Below are 7648 nucleotides of genomic sequence, written 5' to 3' on the forward strand. Positions count from 1 at the left end.
AGCGCTACTTCGACTCGATCACCTGTAGCCTTTCTTCCTCCCGACGGGGCGCGGGGTGTTTTTTTATTGTGGTGGGTGGCGGGTTTTTTTTGGTGTTGTTCTTACGGTTTATCTTTATCTCTCTTTCTCTCTATATCTTCTTTGCCTCCTAAACTGGGGTGGGGTTGTGTAGGTCGGAGGGGAGCATTCTTCAGCTATCTCTCTATCTATATCCTCTATATCTCGCTGCATAACACAGATCTATCTCTCCCTTCGTTGTGACATGGTTGTGTACGCTGGAGAACGATTTCCTGGCAGGATTTTACGAGTGGATATCTCTGACGGGATTTGAGGGCGTAGAACACAAAGCGACAGAGTGGTGTGTGGTGATAATTGCGAATATAAAGGTAAGAGCAGTATAGGCTAGCAGAGGTAGGACGACCGAGAGATGGCCGAGGCTGATTGGTGTCTGGTTTCGTCCCGTTAGTCGTGTGGTAAATTGAATGTGTTTATCTCTATCTCCGGATTTGCGAATTTCATCTTATCTATCACTTTCTATTCTCTCTTCTCTGTATCATGTTCTTATTCATGGGGCGTGCGTGTCAGTGTACTTCGTGTGTTTGCAGGATGGATTATGTTTGTGTGGCACCGGCATTACGGGTAAGTTATCGGGCGATATATATATTATTAATAATAGTATTTATTATATATATCTTAAGAGCTTGCGATCATTAAATACATTTCTATCTATTATATATACGTCTCTATATCCTGTGACACCATCTCTATCTATATTTTTTTTTTATAACAACATACAATATATCTACTCTTGCTGTCTATCCTGTTCATCTTGTCCTCTCTTCACTCTCCACCTCTCTTCACAACACACACCTTCCATGGCTCTTCTCTCTCTCTCTCGTCTGTCTCTCTCTTCACAACTCTCTCTATTCTCCTCCTGTCACACACACCGCGATGTGCCGCGCGTGCGCCACATCCTCGTAGCTCGCTCGTTCTCTCTCTCTCTGCTCTTCCTCTCCTCTCTCTCGTTCTTGCCTCTCTCCGGCCTCGCTCTCTCTCTCTCTCTCCTCTCTCTTCTCTCCTCTCTCTCTCTCTCTCTCTCTTCTCTCTCTCACGCGTCACTACACCACTCAGCAATGCAGCATCTATCTCGTCCCATGCGCAATCAGCATGTACGCTGTCGCAAGATCACTGTGTGAGATGCATGCCGATCACATTAGCCTACGGCTCCTTTCCGGAAGCCGTCGCGTAGCCACCGAGGGCCTTATTGATATTTCCGTATATTCCTAAAGCCATATATGATTATATGCGTTGATTATCTGAGCCTTATTATTATTCCCCACATACCAAAGTCACAGCCGTTTCATTGAGTTACTTATTTTTAAAGCAAAGCCTTTATCATCATTGCATCTCTTGTAGTGGTGCTTCCGATTAATCGAGTAGAAAAATCGATGACCGAGTACAACTCGACCTTTTTTTTCCCTTTTTTTTTCAATCAATTTGATGAGCCAGTTATGTTGCAATGCCCTTGTTGTGTAACCCGTCCGCTAACCCTAAACGGTTATCCTTAAATTTACTTACATTAAATACCACGCCTAACACACTACAAAATGGATCAATATTCCTTCGCAATACACCGCGTTTTGCCGCAAATCTAAAATGATCGGATGCTTAATCCGATCATCGTCGTTTTGTAAAACCGATGCATCGATCATAGAAAATTTGGGGACCGATCTCCAACACAAGTCTTGCATTTTAAAACACAAACAAAATCCTCATTAGGACATTGACGCCCACTATAATTCTTAAATCCCTAATTATTTAAATTAATCAGTTTTGCGTTTTTTTGTTGCTCCCTTCCCCCTTCTTCCTTTTTTCACGTTTTCTAGAATGGGCTCTTTACCATTGCTTTTTCCATCTCATTTTTATAACGGCAGCTAATAAGTAAGAATGGACATATTTAATTTAGTTCTTCAATTTTTGTCTATTGATATTCAATTTAAATAAATAAATCATTTATATATTAATTGCCAAATTTTTAGCTCAGCTGACGAAGTCAGATGCAGCTCGATGTACGATATCGATGATTGCTGACATTTTTCAAATGCCTAGCGAGTAACTGCACCCTTATGAGTTTTAATACAGTACATTACCTTATAGCAGAACGCGTATTAGTATTGTCCAATATTCACTGACCTGTGTTACCTAAGAAATGTGCTAATTGAATATCGCGAGTCCAAAAAATCACCGTGTTTTAACCCAGTTCAACGCACACCGCTGCTGCGCGAAGCGGCCACCTTGATACAGATTTTAATAGAGTGCACCGGAACATTTTCCACGCAGTGCTGGGCCCGAACACAATCCTATCATCCAGTGATTTATCGTAACATGGACGTTCGTGCCCATAAGCAACTTTGTGCCATGCAGCGCTGTCCACGTGCGTCCAGCTGCATAGTACGATGTGTTTTTATCTTTTATTTTCTCCGCTAACCGTTCGGGCTCCTGGTGTTGCCCTCTCCGCACCATGGCTGGCCTCTGGTGACATCATGGTAGTGACAGCAGGCATCCATGATGCATTCGATTTTTGGCCGAAGTTAGCGAACGCTCATGCCACGCATTGTCGAATGCAGTAACGTCACAGTGTAACAGAAATGGCGCTTTGGACAATATCGGCCGCTCGTCCGGCTTTCCGCAAATTTTGTAACAGGACGTTTTATATTAGTTTAATACAGAGTATTGTGATACATAAGTAAGTCCCAGCCATAGCGGAAAAGCGTGTCGCTGTTAGAATAAACCCAGTTTGAGATCTAGTCTTCGAAAAAACGACACCAGTAAAACCGCCCTGAGTGAACGCTCAGCGAGCCTCCTACAAACAGAAAAGAATATATAGGCTTCGCCGTTTTAACCTTCTCTTGTTGCGGTGACATATTGTATCTATGTTGTTGCCTAACAATGTTAGCGTGTTTACCGTTACTTATGTTATACTGTTCTTCAGCGTTCGTTTCTGTGCATGTACTCATACGCGGCCCATTACGTGATTTAGTTTAGCATATAAAACAGGCGTGCTGGGACATATAACACTAATAGCCGTATCAGATTCAGCGCTCGCGCCCTACAAAAGTAAAATCGCCACCACACCATAGACGGGATTTGGGGGTCTTGTATATATAAGATATAGCCGAGTCGGTGTACAGTTAGTGTTGGGTGTGGGACAGGTTGACTGTTGTATTGTCTGCAATGCATGCGCCGGTTATCCTGGTCGAATTGTACTTCTTGACGATCGATTGCCGCGCTGGCAAACTTTTATTGTTGTGGAATTTAATCAGGGCGGAGGTATTTTAAACGGGGCGCAACGATTGAAACAGGGGGGAGTTTTCCCAAACGGGGCGCGCGCGCCCCGTTTGCGCAACGTAGGGAGAACCCTGCCTATATTCAAAGCCATTATATGATTATATTGGTTGATTATTATGCCTATATTATTATTTCCCCACTACACAAGTCACAGCCGTCATTAGTGTACTTATTTTTAAAGCAAGCCTTTAAATCTGTCATGCATGTCTTGTAGTGGTGTTCCGATTAATCGAGTAGAAAATCAGATGAGTGAGTACAACTCCAACTTTTTTTTTCATTATTTTTTTTTCATTCAATTTGATGAGCAGTTATGTTGCAATGCCCTTTAGAGTGTTACCCGTCCGTAACCCTAACAGTATCCTTAATTTACTTACCATTAAATACTAGCTACACATACAATCATGCCAACAGTATCCTTAATTTACTTACCATTAAATACTAGCTACACATACAATAATGTCAATATTCCTTCGCAATACACCGGTTGTTGCGGCAATCTAAAATGATCGATGCTTAATCGATCATCGGTCGTTTTGTAAAACCGATGATTGATCATGAAATTTGGACCGATCTCCAACACTAATGTCGTGCATTTAAACACAAAACAAAAATCCTCATAGGAAATTGACGCCATATACTTCTTAAATCCGTAATTATTAATATTAATCATTTTCAGTTTTGGTTTTGTTGCTCCTTCCCCTTCGTCCCTTTTTCACGTTTTCTAGAATGGCCTCTTTTACCATCTTTTTCCATCTCATTTTTTATAAGGCGCTAATAGATAAGAATGACATATTTAATTTAGATTCTTCAATTTTGTCTATGATTTCATTTATAATAAATATCATTTATATATAATTTGCCAAATTTTTAGCTCAGCTGACGAAGTCAGATGCAGCTTGTAGAATCGCATGATTGTGACATTTTCAAATGCTAGAGTAACTGCACCTTGAGTACATTACCTTATAGCCAAACGCGTATTAGTTTGTCCAATATCACTGCTGGTTACTAAGAAATGTCTAATTGAAATCCGCAGTTCAAAAATCTGTTGTTTACAGTTTCAAACCGCTGATGGCGAAGCGGGTGTGATACAGATTTATAGGGCACCGGACATTTTCGCACGCATGCTGGGCCGAACACAATGCTATCATCAGTGATTTCGTAAACATGGACGCTCGTGATAAGGAACTTTGTGTCAGGGCTGTCCACGTGCGTCCGTCATTAGTACGTGTGTTTTACTCTATTTCCATGTTTAGTCCGTGGCCGTGGTTACACCGCTGACACCTTCATTTCATCTGCCGTCCAAAACATACGGGCCGCACAAATGTTTACGTCATCGCTTGACTCCTGGATGACATTTACGGCAATTTACGCACGTAATTATGATACGTTGATACATATCAATGAACTGATTTCAAGTCTTGTTTGTAATGTAAACCAGCAGTGATATTGGACAAACTAATGTGCGTTTTGGCTATAAGGTAATGTAGCTTATAAAACTACAAGGTGCCAGTTAGCTCTACCATCTGTGTAACATGCATAATCAATGAGCATATTTACTTCCTTTTAAAGTATAGGAAGGAATACGCAAATTTGCTCTTAATATTCGATGTATAGTGTGATGGGAGGAAACCATCACCCAGCGTGAAATTGGAGGTCAAAGGTCAAAGGGCGTTGCGGCAAAAGGTCAGATATCGCAGTACATTTTCTGAGAACATAAGTCTAACGACTGAGTGGCAAAATTGACTTTGCTCAGTGCTGACCTAACCGTCATATTTATCACTTGTATTGGAAAGGACCATGAAATCTACTTATCCGCGTGACTGCGAAGAGCTAAGTGTCTGATACGCTTTTGAACCTCAAGAGGACGGCGTCAAACATGGATTTGTTGACTGTTTAACAAAGGACTGAACTGCTTTTGCTATTATAGAACGCCCTTCAAACACCTGCCCCTTCCCACCACGCCGCCCCTCCCACCCATCCCTCCCCAACGCTTCTTCTTTCCTTCCCACCCTCGTCCCCTTCTTCCCTCGCCTTTATCTTCCACCCTCTCCTTCCCCACAACCACTACGCTCGCGCTCAGACGCATATCCATGATAACATGTTAATATAGCGAAGTCATTAAAGTTTACACAGCTGTAATTTATTATCTGGTAACTACCAGTAGGTATACGCAAATCCTACAAATAGATTTTAAGATCTGTATTAGCAGTATCCTAAAATATCATGCTCTGTCAGAGCGGCAAAAACGCGTGGTGTGGGAGGCGCACTTGATTTCGCGGTTGCGTGAGTTTATCAGAAGAATACGCCTGGCTACAGTACACGTCAGTCTGAGCGCTGTCGCTTTGCGGCAGCTTGTTTTTTTCCCATATTGGTAATTGTTGTAAGACAACACTTCTTCTCATCCATAAAACGTTTTTTTTCTTTTTTCCTCTTAAAATTTAATTATGTATTCAGGCAATAACATTATCTTTTATAATTTCAGTTTTTTTTTGTGTCAAGACTCGGTATTAATCCTAGCTCACCTCTTAGATTGATAGTGGGTTTTCTATGTGCACCTAACGTATTACTGGTGAGGTTTTATTTTCTTGTAGCTTGTATGGGTATACTATTAGTACTCTTGTGGTCTGCTCCCCGTCTGAGCGCCCTATATGATTATTTAGTTAAGCTGTTTTACAACCCTACATACATCTGGCTGTCAAGTCCCCACTCTCTTCTCTTGTGCAAGATAAATGCCACAAACAAAATTTTAATGCTAAACCTTAATTATGTATTAATTATTTACTACTTGGTCTTTTCGCGGCGCCGCCCGTCGGTGACACACAATCGGCTGTGTTAGTAGGATAGTGATTTACACACCGCGCACACTGTGCAAGTAGCCCGTTTCTAAATTTAGGCGGGAGAAAAAATTTTTATAAATTCCACCAGCAGTCGATTGTTTTCTGATTTGCTTTTTTATACACTTAATTTCAATACTTTTAAATTTAGCCCCAAAGATATTTAGTACCTTAGTTATTGATCTGATACATATATGCGAATTTAGATTAGTGCTTGATTGGTTAAATAATATTGACACCGCTCACTTTTGCAGTTCACTTGCTAAATGTATGACGCCACCAGAAAGTTATTCACAAGAAAAGCCGCGTCATTTTCTCTGGCCTATCTATTCCGATCTGCCGATCACTCCCTAGCTTATCTCTTTAAGCCCTGGTCACCAACGAGCGTCCCACGACGCATTTGTGGCAGACGACACGACAGATAAAATTTGGGCAATCGTGGGTCGATCGGCATTCGGGGTGTCGCACAACCAGTCTATCGAAATTTTGAGCACTCGTGGACTCGGACTTGCCCCGGAATCGTGAGGGCATAAATTGGAAAACATGCACCTTTTTGTTGTACGATTTTGTGTATCTCACTGTCTCTGGTTGTCGTATGTCTGTCCTACAACAGTTTTGCGACAGTCTTGCGACTGTCGTGGCGATTAATATTCTTGTCGTGGGTACTAGAAGTAAATTTTCGAAACATATCCGCACGACGCCTACATAACTGTCCTCACGGCTGTCCGGCAGTGAGCATCCCAGACAGTTGCAAGATTGTCTCACGAAGTATTAGTATTCTCGTAGAGGCTCGCACAACATTGCAAGTCTGGTAAGTGGCGTTAGTCTCCTGCGTTAGTCTTGCAACATATTTTCGTTTTTTGAGGGGTATATACTCGGCGAATGGACGCTTGGAATTAAAAAACTGCTGTCGGCGCTGAAAGAGGAAATGGCGTATTCCACTGAGCGACTACAGAGAAGCGTCGGCCCTGCTGAGGGGCGTCTGAGGAACTCCAGCACGCAGCATAATATATGTTGTTTGGCGTGATCCGGCGCCCGGACAGCAGCGCAGAACCGGCGAACCCCCGACCATGGTGAATCGGCGTGATCGACGCCCTATGTGGGCAGTAATAGTACTTTTCTTGATGCATGAGCTGGACGGAATCTGCCGGTCGGACTTTCCTGGCGGTTCATCGCGATGGACGTCTGGCATGTTTCACAAGCGTTGCTGAGTGTCGCCCCTGTCGCATCACCAAGAGGCCAACCGCTAGGCTGCCGCATCCCTCTTGAGCCTGTGCTGAAGCTGGCCATCACTACTGCCTAATATGGGCCTACAGCGGCAACAATTATCGCAGCATGGCGATACTCCTTCCGTTGTCCCTGCCGTACGGCAGAACGTGTATAACACGTGGAAATCTCTGCACAGCAAATGGCAGGCAACAGACGCCGGGCCTTCGTTATAGTAGTCCGGGAGACGATACGCGCGA

The 7648-nt window shown here is 42.9% G+C and overlaps 1 long non-coding RNA gene across 1 annotated transcript in view; it reads left to right on the forward strand.

The window, feature by feature from the left end:
* LOC106817952 overlaps nt 1-7648 on the forward strand; it is a 14144-nt gene that overhangs the window by 5335 nt on the left and 1161 nt on the right. The window lies entirely within an intron of this gene.

This window comes from Priapulus caudatus, unplaced genomic scaffold (genome assembly GCF_000485595.1).
Source record: "Priapulus caudatus unplaced genomic scaffold, Priapulus_caudatus-5.0.1 Scaffold1944, whole genome shotgun sequence".
Taxonomy (NCBI): domain Eukaryota; kingdom Metazoa; phylum Priapulida; class Priapulimorpha; order Priapulimorphida; family Priapulidae; genus Priapulus; species Priapulus caudatus.